This window comes from Festucalex cinctus, chromosome 13 (genome assembly GCF_051991245.1).
Source record: "Festucalex cinctus isolate MCC-2025b chromosome 13, RoL_Fcin_1.0, whole genome shotgun sequence".
NCBI lineage: Eukaryota > Metazoa > Chordata > Actinopteri > Syngnathiformes > Syngnathidae > Festucalex > Festucalex cinctus.
Window position 1 is genome coordinate 12,182,583 of NC_135423.1, and position 17,005 is coordinate 12,199,587.

The 17,005-nt window shown below is 38.6% G+C and overlaps 1 protein-coding gene across 6 annotated transcripts in view; it reads left to right on the forward strand.

Moving 5' to 3' along the window:
- The window catches only part of grik4 (glutamate receptor, ionotropic, kainate 4), a 301,922-nt gene that overhangs the window by 62,840 nt on the left and 222,077 nt on the right, over positions 1-17,005 (forward strand). For all 6 annotated transcript variants that reach the window (XR_013287896.1, XR_013287897.1, XM_077541047.1 and 3 more), the window contains one exon: positions 11,216-11,385. The gene's annotated coding sequence lies outside the window, so the exon portion shown is untranslated. The remainder of the gene's footprint in view (positions 1-11,215; positions 11,386-17,005) is intronic.

Here is a 17,005-nt window from a genome sequence, read left to right on the forward strand (position 1 = left end):
ACCTTATGACTATCTCTGACTGACTCCTGTACACATTTACCGTCAGACTGCAATTCTATTGTGCAAATTGAAAGTCCAAGATAGGTAAACAAGAACATTGCATTCTCCTCTGAAAATTAAATAGAGTTTTAAAGGTCAAAGAAAACACACAAACGCGCACACGCACACATCTGACTTTGCGGTGTACGTTTCCATCATCTTTTAGTATTTGTTTTGTCTATTTTTATCTGAGCAGCCACGACAGTATATATTAGTGTTTTGTGAAAGATGCATTTTGAAATCGGACTGATCTATTTTGACGGCAGTGATATCAGGAGTTGACGTGATTTCTGCCTGCTGGATATTTCTGGCTAAATTGGGAGGGTCGGCATCTCCAGCCATCTCACTGACTTTTTGCTAAATGGATGTATCAAAGGCATAACATTAGACATGAATTCATTATGTGTGTCAGATAGAAGTCCCACGTCCCAGGACTGTGGTCCCCAAACTTTTCCCAGCCACAGACCAATTCATACAAGTCCATAAGATTCGCGGACCAGCAAACGAGTGGGGTGTTGGCGGATTAACTTTGACTGCCACACGTTATCAAAAAAAAAAAAAAAAAAAAAAAAAAAAAAAACAGTGCCAGACAATTTTGAGCATTTTAACTCATCTTTCAAGGCAAAAAGAATATCGTTTGCCTTTACTACATATACAATGTGGGTACTAAATGAAAGATTGCATTCCATTCATCGTAATTTTACTAATCGTTATTAAACGTCTTTGGTAGTCAGAGTTTTAATAAAATTCTACAAACAAATGTACCCTAATAAAATAATAGGGCTGGGTATCGATTCCAATTTCCTTAATCGATTCAATTTCAGCTCGATTCGATTTAATCTCTTTTTCTGGTCAACAGCCAATCAGATAATTCCATGTCAGTCCTGTTACCCACATGTCTAGCCACAACCAATCAGAACGATTCACAGTCTATATAAGATGTCTGAGAAAGGTGTGTGTTTGTCAGATTATTACCTCAGTTCCTCTGTGCATCTCCACTGCCCAAGGGTGCTTGGTGTCTTGTGATTCTCGATGCTTTCTCATTGTTTCTCGTCTAGTCAAGTTTGTTCTACGCCTCTCGATGTTATGCGAATAAAGAGTTAAAATCTGATTTGTGTCTGCACTTTCGGGATCCAACCCATAGAACGTAACGGTTTTTTAATCAATATTGTTTAAAAGGAATATTCAGTATTGTTATTTTTCTTTTTTTAAACCCAGCTCAATAAGAATAAAATGCATAATAATACATTCATTAAATACTATTACGTTAAAATTACATTTACAGAACAATCAACAACTTATGAATGATACGAACAACACAAAAACTGGAGCATTTTGTAGATGTACTGTAACAACAAATGGAAAGCCACATTTTTATGTAACTACATTAGCAGCATCCTCTTGAAATGCGCCAGCTTAAGGCACCGCAGAGCAAATATAAAGTCCGTGAATAACTCACCATAACAATCATTGTAAATCAAGAGCAGCTCACCGCTTTTAGAGCGGGAAAATCACCTGTCGCTGTAAACTCATATTTCAAGTAGGTCTCCTGTTACTGTCTTCTTCTTTCTTCTTGGTCATAGGCTCTTGTTTGTCATCACTTTGCCCTGAAAGAAACTTTCCAATTGTGTCTTTTTTTTTTTTGTTTGTTTGTTTGTTTTTTACTCATTTTGCTAGCTTGTCATGGATTTAGCATCAGAGCTACACAACTGAGATAATTAGCATCTTGACATATATCAAGAGTCCGATCATAGATAGTTGTAAAAGAGAATCTGGTCAATTTTCAAAATAAAAGATTGTTGTAGCCGTGGATAATAATAATAATAATAATAATAATAATAAAGGTACAGTGAGTTCTTTTAACTGTGTGATTGGGGAAGTTTTGGCCATTAGTGGTGTCTTAGCAAGATTTCTTTCAGAAAATTGCTCCTTAGGAAACTGCTCTCAACAGAATCTTTGGTGAATTATGCATATACTTGTATACCCTCAGGGAAGGCCCAGGTCATACATTTTAAATGAATATGAACAAGCCCAGGATATGCAGACACCTGCTGTCCTTAGGTGAGGTTAGAAACCAAAAGGATTGGAACGCCAGGGGGTAACCTGGAAGGACACACGAGCAATTTGGCTACCTGGGTCAATGAGTCTGTCTGGTATCACCACAGGCAAATCTCATCAGTGCATTGAGCGGTTAACTGCCCTGCTACCATATCCAAATGCCTTTTTAAGGCTCCCCCGATGGCTGACCATTCCATGTTGATTCATTTGAAAATCGGGTTTGCGGGCCCCTCTGGAAGTTTGGGGTCAATGTTGTCTTCTTAAGTTTCTCCCTTGGGACGGAGTGAGCAAATGAGGCTTCTTCATCGGCCATGAAAGCGAGGGTGGTAGAAACAGCGGGGGAGAGAGAGAGAGAGCGAGTTTGCAGCTGCTCTTTGTGTGTCTAGTGGAGAACTGATTTAGGGGCCACAGGAAGAAGGCCACTCAACACTCCGGGCACGTCCCTGAAAGCAGCAGCAGAGGAAGCACTATTGCCATTCAGCAGCATCGACTGCAGACACCTAAATGAGTCTGCTCTGTCCTGCAATGGCTAATGTGGCAGCTCGCCATGCAGTGCAAGCTACTCTGCTCTGAACATGCCCTCCCCTTCTGCTTTCGGCTTCTCTTAGGATTCGTTTTCTGCTTGGCCGCTGGCATGCTTGTTTCCCACTGGCAGGAAATATGGCTCATAGTGATTTGGTCTCTGATATTGCAAGATTTGCCATTTTCATAATCAGGAATGTAATTGGAATTGAATTAAATCCCATCTTGAGCACCTCAAATATTTTCATTTTTACTTTGCTGCTGCCATATTATTTTATTTATTTATTTTGGCTTTCCTCAGTGTTTCTTCCTTGTATTACCTCATAAGGATTTTGGTTCAAAAAAAATCTTCACAAATATGGCTCTTCTGCATACTGAAAGGACAATACAAGGATTAGTACTTTGTTTTGAATCCAGCTATTTTAACATCCTCTAACCTTTATGTTGGCACAGACTAAAATGAGGATTTGTTTCCATGAGCCTATTGCATATTTCGTGTTCAACTTTTCACCTAATGTCCCTGGGCATTGCCACCTGAGGTTTGATGGGGGAAGGGCAACGTAGGTCAGCTTAATGACGGCTCGGGAATTCTAAACGTTTTATCGGCCGTCTGCAGACTGCTCAGGCGGCGCACAGCTGCCTTTCATTTCTCTTGTGATGCAATGAATATGGCTTTCCAATTGGGGTCATGGCATGGATAGATAGGGAACTATATTCCTCCACATCACAGTTAAGAATGGTGTCAGAGGGATGACATGCCTGGACAGCGAGGTTGAGTGGACTGGCAGACCCAGACGTGAATATCATAAATGTCCTGACAATGTAGGGCTGAACGATTAACCGGAATTTTATCGTGATTTCGATTTTGGCTTCTCTTGATCTTTAAAACATAATGATCAAAGAAAAACGACTAATGTGCAGAATGCTACGGCACGTTTACAAGTTTGCTAGGTTGTGAAATTACCCTGAATGCACCATGCAGCTTGTACCAGAGCGGAGCGAATCAGTGTGATTCTGCCGTCCCTACGCGTCCATTTAAGCTGTTTAATGACACTCTTAGTTGGAGTTGCTTGTAAAAGTAAACGAACAATAAGGAAAATAACATACAGTTTGTATTTAAATACAAAACATTCTTGGTTTTTAACATAGAAAGCCTAGAGCTAATGCAAATGAATTGAGAATCCCATTCAAATGCTAACAGGAAGTTAGCATCAATTTAGGGAGTAGTAAATAACGAATACACACAAATTCTATGGAAACACATACCCACGTAGGTATGATAACATTACTTAAAGGCACAAATTCTTCCAAATTTGGGAAAAACGAGTTACTTTAATAGAATGTAATCACAACTTTCTTCTGTTCTCATTGTAAACGTGTACAGTGTTCCCTCGTTTTCCGCTGGGGTTAGGTTCCAAAAAATACCCGCAATAAATGAAATCTGCGAAGTAGTTAGCTTTATGTTTTACAACTCTTATAAATGTTTTAAGGCTCTAAAATCCCCTACCACACAATTTAGACACTTTTCTCATTGAGGCATTTACATGTTCTCACATTTCTCTCTTGTTCAAACATTGATAATGTTCAAAACTTCATAAATTTTATAAAATGGGTATATTACTGCAAAAAATATGCAAAATTGCACTTAAAAAAAAATCCGCGATACAGCGAGACCGCTAAAAGTGAACCGCGTTATAGCGAGGGAAGACTGTACAGTGTACACCATGGATGCATGGCACTACACTGCCCCCAAGAGGCCAAAACGCCCAGTATGTTTTTCATTTACTGTTAAAGTATACAGTATTTTTATTTTACTCTTTTTAATTTTAACTTTTTTTTCGAAGAATTTTCTTTTCCTCAAAATTCAAGGACACAAGTATATCAAAGGACTTTTTTTTTTTTTTTTTTGTCATTCCAACACACATGACATAGCACAAAATATCATCCCTGAGGCCCCAAGTTAGTACACCAAGTCCCCGGACTTATGAAAATTAAATAAGATAAAATATAAGGAGGGTAATGTAATGCTCAAGTTTGAAAATGAAGAATGCAAGAGGTTTGAATTTCATATATTTAATAAGCTTATATTATACCTGACAATGGTGGACTTTTCTGCTTCACATAATTGCTTCACAAATCCATAAATAAATACAAACCCAAACATTTAGAAAATGGCAGGACCAGATCATGAAAGCTGATTTGAAATTCCATGAAGAACCTGAAGAGAGAAACAAAATATCCCATCGTTGGGTTAGCAGACTTATTGTTCCTGGCAGCCTTGGCAATCATGTTTCAGGCCATTGTGGACAAAATGGGATGGACGTGAGACCACCCATGGGGTTGGTATGAGCAAATGTGACAGGCCATGGATACCTGGCCAGATTTTTCAGATATGTACTTCTCCCCCCAGTCTTTCACGGGTACACGGGGGGGGAACTGCAAGATTTGTAGATAGAGAACAAAAATGGCCCCAATGTCATGCTACGCTGTTTCAGGTAAATGAGGCTGCCATGGCCACCGGGAATAAGCTGTAACTGTAGCACGCGCTATGATAGTTGCATCTGTGGATGCAGTGGGGGTCATCCAAACAGGTTAGACATCCAATCCAAGAAGGAAATGAGACTTTTTAGAGGTAGGATCACCACATTGCTGAGGCAGTGGTTTGCCCTTTGTTCCTGGAACATGGTCATGGGTGTTGTCAACAAGGGGGCCGTGCTTGTCCCCTCACTTTCACACCTATTAAAACGATAGAACTCCTTTTAATGTGTTGTAATGAGTTTTTCGGAGCTTTTCTTGAATGTGTCATGACTTGCCAGTACACAAGACGAATCACACAGAGAGCAGAGGAGAGACATCACAAACCAGCAGGCAGAGGAATTAGGGTTGAACAACTGTCATATGTAGATAATGAAGCCAATTTATGACAAATTAAGAGGTAACCTTAAATTGTCAAGGGATCATGTAGAGTGACTGGATCATTATGGTGGAACGGCCACCAACAGGGAGGTGTCAGGCTCTGAAGTCTCTGAGCTGCAGTCCTTTCAGATCAAATGTTCAAAGCATTTTGATGTGGCGTTTAAAAATAAAACATAAAAAAATAAAAACTGTAATCTGCTATCCGTGTGACTGCCATCTCTCAATTTTCTCTCTTATGGGAAAACAATACTGTGAATCCATAATGCACTGATTATGTCCTGGTTAAAGACCAAAATCCAGACATTTGATGACTTTTTGCGCTCTGATCCTGCCCTGTAGCTGTTAAGTTGTAGGCTCCAGCTGCAGAAATTGAGGACAGGTTTACTTACCATGAAGTCAGCAGATGCGCCGTACTGAGCATGAGGAGTAATGGAGTCCCTGAACCACAATGTTTGGCTTTCCACATATTTACAACCAAAGAGCAACAGTCCAAGTCCAACTCCTGGTGCTCCAGGTCTTGCTTCTTTTTTTTTTTTAAGTTTTTCATTTTGATATTAACTGCTGACGTTCGATGTACACTAGCTGAGAAGGACTCTGAGTGATGGCTTTGAGTCAGTCAGCTTCTTCAGGAGAAACTTTCCATGAAATGTCCCTCAGGTACCTCCGTTTTACGACCCTTGCAGGGTGCTTACAACACATGGAACCCTTGTATGAGACAGATGGACTACTATGCAACAAAGGGGCTACATTATAAATGTTACCTTTTAGCAGCCGTCTTGTACGTTTTTGTCTAATTTGTCCGAGTTCTCAGATTACCCATACCGAGTGATGGTTGTGTCAAAACAAAAACATTCAGTCCATCTCACTTCCATTGCCATATTACATTGATTCCATGTCAAAATATCAATGTTTATATTTCATGTTTTTGTCTGTAGCAGGCAGTGAACGTTGAGGATCTAAACGGTACGAGGCTAATTTAGCATTCAACTGCAAAATAATTTTCGCTATTTGAAATGAATGCATGAAAATGTGGTTGGATGTTTATTTAGATTTATTTTTTTTTTAACCCCTTAGCGTTTTAACTCTTTGACCACCAAAAACGTTTAATAACGTTTGGTAAAATCACGATGTATGCCGCCATGTATGGTGACGTCAACTACTTTTTTTTTTTTTTTTGTGTGAATATATCAGTGGTCAGTGCAACATCCAAGTGCAGCGGAGTCGGGTCAATGAGTTGTGAAATCAAAAACACCCTCTAACTATGGCCAGCAGATGGCAGAGGTTGCTGCTCGGGCCCTAACTAGAGCTGCGAATTACAATGAAACATGACGCAATCTGATGAAATAGAAAGTTTTCAAGGCTGACGTGAATGATCAAAGCCTTTGTAACATTAAACCTAATTTGACAGAGCGTCACTAATCAAAAAATATTAGTATCAAAGTCACTGTTGTGGAGAAAATGTATCTTTTCTTTTCAATTTTCGCTCAATGTCACTCAAATGACCTATTTTCAAATGGTGATTACTAAAGAACGGAATAAGGTAGAAACATACTTTTTTCTAATGAAAGAATGGAATGCGATCTTTCATGTGGTACCCATGTTGTTTATGTAGCAAAAGAACACAATACTCTGTTTGCTTCGAAAAATGAGTTAAAATGCTCGAAATCCGCTGACATCGGGTTTTGTTTTTTAATAACGTGTGGCAGTAAAAAAGTTAATCATAAGTTTGTTTTCTGCACACATACAGTACATGCACTACTGTGAACACAGCAATTATAAGTCACTAAAGTGTGAAGAAGATGAAAACAATCCAAATGAGATTAGAGATGCTTTTGACTTATAATTAGGGATGACTTTACTTATGAGCAGTAGCATAGTAATTGTTTTATGCTGCATGGAAACAAAAATAAAAACTGTTGCCTGGTTACATGCATGGCAGAGGTGGAATCATGGGGAATGTTTAGCGGCGTGCATCATAGGGTGCTATGCAAGAATGTATTTTAAAATAGAACGATTTAATTCAGTTCGATTTGATGCCATCGTATCAAAACTGATATTTCAATTCAGTTAATTTGTTTATATTTTGTTACCTCTAGGAATGTTGTGTGAACTATATTCAATAGTTGTTTTGGCACTAATGTAGCAGAACCTTCAAGTTTGAAGATAATCATTTTTTCCCCCGCTGTTTTTTTCTGAGTGGAGCTTTTGTAAAATAGTTTATTGGGATTTCCACTATGTTTTTGTTACAGTTACAATGCTCTCTGCCAATAAGTCTTTACCACCGCTTTTACAGGTACAACAAACCAGTTTTCAGTTGAAATGTGTTTGCTAACATTAAGCCTGACGGATATTGTTTCTCTTCAGACGGTCCAAAATGCTTGAAATTGTCTTGTAATGTAGCGTTTGCCATTCAGTGGTTATTATTATAGTAGATATTTTAAAATATGCCAAGAAGCAGGAGTTTTTATTTTCATTATTTATTTGTTACTGCACCCACCTAATAAATAATGCATCTTGGAGTTAATGCAGCAAACCCACCATCTGTGATTTTATCATTTTATTATCACCAAATAAGTGACATTTCAAACATTTCGTTTTATAGCAGAGCAATTGAGGAGCAAATTCCACCTCTGATTGCCATAGTCATGAATTTGATCCTTTTCCTATGTTTTCTTCATGCTCTAATCTCCCATTCAGTATCTCTGAGGGAGGGAGGTTGTTGTTGTTGTTGTTGTTGTTGTTGTTGTTGAAGAGCTTCACTCTTGATGACATTTAAAAACAAGACAAATCATTTGAGTAGAACAAAGTGCCCTTCAGGGCGCTCCAGCCTTAGTCGCCGTATCCCTTCATCTATTTGCAGTGTTCATCCCTGCTTTCAACATGAGTACCTCTTCATTACCCCCGTCATGGTTGTTAACTCCCCGTATCTATCTGAAATGTATTTATTTTTAGTGATGGATTGGTATTCTAACACTGACATTGTGAACATTTTGCAAATATCTACCTAATCTATACACACTTAACGTGTGTACTTCAAAAGTTCCGGCATTAGTATTTATCACATGCTCACTCCAAGAGCTGAAATATTAATTGGCAAATTCACTAAATCTACAGAACAAAGTGTGCATAATTTCTGACAAGTGGATGTGGCAGAATAAAAACAGGACAGAAAAAAAGCAACCAGCAAAAATGAGCGCACTATTGTGAAGGAAATGCTGGACAAATGCAAATCGAAAGCAACACTGGCTGTTCTAATTCTTGGATGACAATCTGATTATTGGATGATTTCACGGTCCTGTCCCGGTATTTGAGTAAGATACTGAACTCCCACACTGTCATGTATTTACCCAATGTGCCTAAAGCAATGTTAGCCCTTTTCACACTGGCTTTTCTGACAAAATGGCACAATGAGAGCTGGAATTTATTCACCAGTGCCAGGCCTGTGCTGATTGATATACAGCAACCTTGTGCAATCAGAAAATTAGATGTGTGGCAACGCAAGCATCTGGGGATGTGACAATTGCGTTCAACACAACAGCTTAGGTCGTCAGTGTTGAAAGGGGCTATTGTTATTAGTATTAGTATTGACAATCCGGTCTTGGTAGTATTCTGGAGGGAACTTTGGCAACACAGACCTCAAGCTAACAGCCTGCTGGCTGAGGAGTGGCATAAAGGTTCAAGGTTGCTCTTTATATGTCTCCCTGAAGATAAATTTGTCTTGGAGCAAGGGACAGCTGCATACACGAATACAAACAATCATACATCAATACAACACACTGTATAAAACCAGTGGCGGGTGGTTCACTTGGAACTTGGGCCTTCAGTGGGGATTTGCGTGACCTAATCCACCACTTAATTCCACCGCTATCATGTTGTAGATAAGACACAGAAACGGAACATAACTGTATGTGAACTTACAAGACATAATTTGCCTATATGAGCATGAAGTTTAAACTTTTATCTTTCAATACATCACCTCCAAACAAGTCCATTTGCTCTGCTCTCTCACACTACAATTATAGCTGTTCACAATCAATATTTTCTCATTAAAACTTTGAATAGAATACGTTGTACTCTTGCTCTTTGCTCATGAGAGCTAATAAACCAACATATTCAGAGCTAGCTAGCTAGCTAGCTAACTGTAGTGCTCATACTGCCAAATAAAATCCTTCTCTGGGTTGAAAAAAGCCAACCAGCAACTTTGTTGACCGATCTGTCCTCACAAAGTCCAGTTTTTCTTGAAGAGTTTCTTGAAAATGAACTTTTGCCAATTCCCATCTTACGTCGCAAGTCAAAATGGCGGTCAACTTGGTGGAAAGAAGCTCTCTGCTCATTGAAAATCATTAGACTTTAAATTGTTGTATTGTAATTTGATTCGTGAGGATTATTTTGATTTCAAAATATGGTGAAATGTTGTTTGACTACTATAAATCTGCCTGGTTTGTATGCTAGTCACAGGCAAAAGCAATGCAATACAGTTTGCTCACACCATGTAAAGGAAGCATTTGCACTACATTGCGTAAATATCAGAAATACACAGATGTTCCGAATTGTCAATTAATCATGTCATCAGCCTCCCCATAAATCAGTCTTTGGTTGTATATACTATACGTACCTCAACCAACCAGGATGGATAAATGCCGACGTATGTTATTCTGTGCTTAAGCGAGGGCGTGATGAATCTAAAATCTGATTGGTTAAAAACAAAACTGCCATTAAGATGTTTATACGCCTCACAATAAATAGTTAATCTTGTTTGTAAAACTCAACCTAAATTCAAGCAACACTGGTTATATTAAAATATATTTTCAATGGTATTTATGTGGCTACTGGATATTTATTTTTTGCCACGAGTTTCATGTAATTTTACGGAAAAATACTATATTGGGATATACATCGTTATCGAAATAAAATTACCCATATCGGGATTGTTTGGCCAGATTTGAATAGTTTATCTTCACGGTCCCGCTGCAGTGTGCCACCAGGTGCCAGGCTATTGTGTTCATTCTTGTTCTACACACTATTGAAGCTCCTGACCATTTGTTAAAAGATTAAGTTGTAAAAGTGACAATATGTCTTGTTCTTCCCTTGTTACTGATAAAATGTCCCTCATGCAACCCAACAAAGAACAGCAAACAAGAGTCAATGGCAACAGCAGAATCAGCCGCTTGGCACAGGCAGTGATTTGTCATATTCTCTATATGAGCACTCAAGTTTTCACTCCTACAATTAACAAGGAATGCTAAAAGATGAATGATAATTCTGTGTACACTCTGCCCATTTCTTGCTTTACCGTCGTAATTGCCTTGCAAATGTGTTCCGGCCTGTTTTGACTGCTGATGAGTTTGAGAAGTTGCTCAATGTTGTGGCAGTATGAAAAATGTTGAAGGCTCTAAATAAAGAGGAAGGCTGCTGAGTAAGGGACAAAGTAAAACAACCATCAGCAAAAATGGACAGTAAATTCTGAAGCTGCATTTTACAGAGCCAATCCTCATGTGAATTTCGGATGTCCTCTGCAGTGCCACCAGTTCTGTGATTAAAAATGCCATTGTTAAAGTTGATTTTGCCTCTGGGGAAAAGCATCTTTTTAAAGATAACATTTTCAACAATGAAAAGGATGACTCATAAAATGTATGTTAACAAAATGTTCTGCCTTCTTCTGTCTCATCTTTCTTTTCAGAGTGTGCGCTGATTCACATTTGACGGACTCCAAACAAGTGCGAGCCGGTGACACACTTCATTTGTGCTTGTGAGATGAGGAGAAGCTAAGTGGCTTGTACAACCACTGAAGTCTGACAGCCTGGTGCACCGCAACATGGATTAGAAGCCCCACACCTCAAGAGATCAAAGGTAACAAGATATTGCCTTTTTCCGTATCATTTTACACGTTGAAATTGATGGCGACAGGAAGTTCTGGGGCTTGAGTATTGATAAGGTGGCAATATTTGGACATGTGCCAACTTAATTGTTTACCACGTAAGACCTAACCTAAGGTTGACTTCTAGGACGTTCAAATGAGGGGAAAAATAGTAAAGAAAAAGTGTTAAGTAAAAATTAGCTTCCATACAAATATTAAAACTAAATTAAAAATTAAAGTACTCACCCTTTCAAGTAATAAAAAAGTGTGCCAAGCTTCTTTGGTCATTTTAATGCCAGTTAATTATCCATTATACATACATTATCTAGTGTTTGTCACATTTTATTATGAAACCAGACCCATTCTTCTTTTGCATCAAGAGGTTTTATAATTATCTAGTCTATTGTGATGTCACCAAAACAAAACAAAAACAGCTGTAGGGGGAAAAAAAAAACTATTAATAAATAATGATGTAACATGACAGTATTTAAATATTTTTCAAGACAAAAATGCTTGGGGCAACTTTTGGGGCGTCTGACTTTGAAGATTCCGCTATACAGGTAGTTGGACGGAAACTACAATAATAGTGACAAAAAGCAACATTTATTGCATAGCTATTTTATGTAAACACACCACAAATGGTTATTACATATATTTATCCCCAGAAACATACTGTACTATGTTTTCACGGCCATTCATCTGTGATATGCATATTTGTGTCATGTTATGAAATGTTTAAGTCATCAAGTGGAAAAATTCCAACAAAAAGTAAATACTATGGGTGAGAAAATTACCGACTGTGCTGAAATTGGACATTTTCACTTAGAGGTGTACTCACTTTTGTTGAGGTTTATCTTTGAATGGCTGCATTTTGAGGGAACAATACATGTACGCTGTTATATAAGCTGTACACTGACTAGTACTACTATTCATTGTGTCAAAGTGTCATTTCTTTGATGTTGTGCCACAAAAAGATATACGGTAATTAAATATCTGCAAAAAATGTGTACAGTTCACTCACTTTTGTGAGATTTCTGATACATTGCAGATACATTTATTTGAGGCTTATGTATGAACATATGCATTGAGAACGTAAACCATGATGATGATGATCTTGCTGAATTCTTCAACACCAGAGCACATATTAGCTTTTTTTTTGTTTTTGTTTTTTTAGCGACAATGCAAGACAACCGCAAATGACGATAATTGGGCAATCTATGACGCACTCGCTGCCACATTTTTATGATTTGTTGGTGAAAAATAAGACAAGTTGTTCACTGCAGTCCAAACAGTCGATAGTTTTATTATGAAGAAAGAACCGCTCAGCAGCTTTCTGCAAATTAATTCCACATTTAGCGTGAAAGCAGATTTCTTCAATGCTGCTTTTTGGTTTTTGTTGCTTGTCACTATTGACACATTGGAATGTTTTTTTTTTTTTTGTTTGTTTTTTGTAGAATGGTAATCTTTTACTTATTTGTCCAGAGCATTCAGAAAATAAATGTTGTTTTGAGACATGTGACGGCTGTCAAAATTTTCAGTTATAGCTTTGAAACTGTAAAAAAAAAAAAATATATATATATATATATATATATAATCTCCAAGGATTCAAACAAATATTCCCAGTTATAAACAGTCCTTCAGCCTTTCTATGCAAGCACACAAGCACAAACGGGGGTCATTACAGATTGCAGTCGTGTCCTGTTTTCCGTCCTCTCAGGGCCACCTGTTCACTTTCTTCCTGACCTCCTGCTTAGTTTTGTGTGCACTGCAGATGAAGATGCCCCCTCGGAGTAGACAGTTTTATTGCTGCTGATTTAAAGGACAAAATGTGCTGTTGCCTGAAAGCTTCCTTGTACCTTGCTACCTGTTGTCTTTTCTTTATAGTTCTAGGCGGGGAATGAGGGCTAACAGAGTGAGTAGCTGCATGTGTCCATTACCAAACTAGGTTTAAAATATATGAACAATTCTCAGTTAGGCTTATATAGAGAGTGAATCGATCAGATTGGCTGTGGCTTAACATGTGGGTAACAGGACTGACATGGAATTATCTGATTGGCTGTTGACCAGATAAAGAGATTAAAGATTCTTGTCATCACATAGCTCCTGACATCACATAGTTTAAGACCTGTTGAAACTAGATGCCGGTTACATCAGTTCAAAACAGACACTTGACCTCACGGTCATGACCCAGACATAACCCTTGCATGACCCAAACTTAACCCTGGCATGACCCAGTCATGGCAATTTTTAGTCATGTTACTGCAGTATGTCTTTGTTTTTGAGTGATGAAAATCCACTTTCATTTCAATTTGCCTTCGGCTCGCTTGACCAGACATTTGAGTGCTTTGTGTCGCGAGTCCCGGCGGATTTCGCCATCCCATTTGTTTTGTCACATTTTACACAGGTCCCGTTCTGGCATCCTTATTTATGTATTTATGTATTTATTTATTTATTTATTTATATAAAGTCCAGTCAGTTACTTTCAAATGCACGTTTGCATTTTCATTCTCATCCGCATCAACTCACTTGCAGGTGTCCCATGTTTTCGTCAAGAACTACTTCCTGCTTCTGTATCTAACAATCATGGGAAATGTAGTCCTACTAGCCAAGTGCTGCAGTTACCCTGCCTTTATGTGCTATGGGAAAGATGGACTTTACCACTCGGAAACGCCTAATTATGACTGAGTTCTGTTCATGTGCTTTTGTTGTTGTAGCTAAAAATTACACATGGCAGCTGATGTACTATTTGCTTGTAAATTACAACAAATAATGAGTTTTAAAGGACAGGACATTGAAATGTGTGGATTCTAAAACAACCTGCTAGCAGACGATAACGCCCTTATTAGTGTTTAATAATTCTTGCCATTCACAACTCCTTTGGCGCTCTCCGCTATGTTGAAACTTGAATAGTTTTCCAGTCGAAAATACGACATGAAAGTGCGTTCACGTGCAGTTTTCTACTCGACACGTGGTATTTACCATAATTACGATACCACATGAAGGCAGCATTAGTTACTGAGCTGAGAGTTTCTGGCGGCGCGTTTCCAATGTGGCACTACGAGGTTTGCGACCAGAGTGGTTTTTAGAATTAGAATTATTTGCGGGACTATTTTCCCACCCCATTTTCTTCAGTGCCATTATTCCAAAACAGCAGCAGTCTTACTGAGGTGTAATATTTGGCAACTCTAGCCAGCTCTGCCTTTTAGCGCAGAAAGTCTTCACGTCTTTAACTGCTTTTTAATTAATTTAGCAAGAGATGGCAAGTGCAAAGTGACAGACCATATGCGTTTCATCATTTCCAAGCTACCACTCTCCCACAGGCAGCTCCTGTGAATATAAACAGCAGCACCCACAGTGTGCTGTAAAGACAAATTTCTCCGAGGCGAAATCTGCTACTGTCAGAGTGTGACTTTTTACCAACTCTGGCACATGGAAAATGGGTTTGTGGAGATGGTTTCAATTTCATTGCCCACATGTGCAATCTTGCATGAGATGCAAGTATTGACTATCACTTTGGTGCAGATGGCGTATAATACCCCCCCAACCCCCTACAGTAAGTGTCAACCGCTCTGTTTAGTGTTGCCATTGGGTGAATCCTTTTTACTCAGCCATGCTGGGAATGAAAGGCGCTTGCTGGTGTGTCATGCTCATTAGCGTTATCGTTCTTGCACTTTGATTGCTGCTTGCATTGATCCTGGCCTGTAGGACATTCATGTTTACCTTCGCTGCAAGAAAAGAAAATAATATTTGATGTACTCGTATTTGATGATGGATTTGGAAAAGGTGAGAGCACCAAATGAAACCTGTCTGTCCCTTCTTCCCAGTTTGTTGTGCTTGTGAGTGCAATTTTATTTGTGCGCCTGCTTGGTTTTAATGAACTGTTTGCATTTTTGTGTTGACTGAATTCAGTCTGGTGTCGGTTGCTGCTGGGGCCCCCCTGCCTTTTCTTCGCTTCTTCCCTGACTGCTCCTGGAAAGTCGAGATAAGACTCACTGATGTTTGTCTGCTCCCTGGCAGATTACTGAGGCAGACAGGTACGAGGACTCTGGCAGTGGCAGTCTGCTGGAGGCCAAAGAACTTTCATAGGATGGCTGAGCAGATCACAGCTCCACCTGTATGAGGGCTGCTGCCGCTTAGCCAATTACTTTTCAAAGAGAAACGAACAGAGAATATCCTGGAAAATGTGATTTAACTTTAAATGTCATATTTCTGAAAATAGTGGCCTGCGGCGTTTATTTACTCAATTGCATGGGGGTACTTATGCTTCAGTGCATTTGTGGAATAATATTAAACAATGTTAGCTGTATACTGCATGTCAAGTGAAAGTGGATTTTAGAACAAAATAAAAGTGATTATATTATTGAATTATTGAATTCAACCAGGAGAATGTTCACGTGCCTTGAGATGTGATGTTTTGATTATAAACAGAGTTTAAATCATTTCATTATTTTTCTTGTTATCTTTGCTTTTGGTGCCATCTAAATCAGAAAATGATATCATATTCATAGCTGATGGGGGAGGTAAGAAAAATGAGCTAACATGATAAACTTGGGAGCATAATGAAGAGATAATCTGCATACAACCTTTCCCACAGTTCTTCGTTTTTACCTCCAAGTATACCGCTCCCTTTCATGACGATTGAATTAAAAGAACTATGTTAAAGTGTACAAATATGAAAGCCATAAATGTTCATGACAAGAAAAGGCATAGAGCAAAAGCAATCATCAGATTGTAGGCGGTTCTAAAATAAGATCATAGCAGATTTGTAGTAGCTTCCGCAGGACTTGGCAAACTTGCATCACTTTGGATTCAATCAAACAATTCCTGTTCAGCTTTCACTGCTGTTGGCATTATTCAACAACAAAAAATATAGACGTGCAAGTGATTATCTGCCACTCGTGCTCAAAACATTACAATCACGATCTACGTCTATTGGTATAAAGTTTGAGCTTAGCTCTCCTGAAAGTAAAGAGCGGTGTGGTTTGATGCTAAGCAAAAAGTTAACTGTCCTTTTTCATTAATAAGATTAGAAAAAATATAAACTGGACTACAGCTGCAGCTATTGAATAAGAACGGTGGGCGAAAACCAACCGAGAAATTTTAAAACGCATGAGGCTCAACCGTGAAGGATAAGACACAATATGGAGTCTCAGGCAAAGACGGGTCTGTGGCAGAGGATTTACTGGAGGGGAAAAAAAAATAAATTCTGGGAGAAAAGTTTGGGAACAAGACATGATACCTGAGTGTGAATATGCTATAGTAGGCAGAATCACAACAACATTCCGTGTTGTTTCAGCGTCACAATGAAGTGCGTAGAAGTGTAGAGACGCGATGGCTAGTGTGATTTGTTTTTACACAGTTGGTGGCAGTTTTTTATTATTAAACTACAGTGTCTATTTAAAGGGACAGTGTGCAAAAATTGCTATCTAGTGGTGAACTATTAAATACATGGTTTCTCAGAGAGACCAATTAAGTTTGTAAGTTTAAGTTAAGTTTAGGTTTGTCTCCTTCGGGTATCCGTATCAGAAAGATGGCGGCTAAACATGTCAGCCTCCTGTAAGGTGAGGCGCAGTGTAGTATAATTAGAGAGTACTAGAACTACTACTATATTTA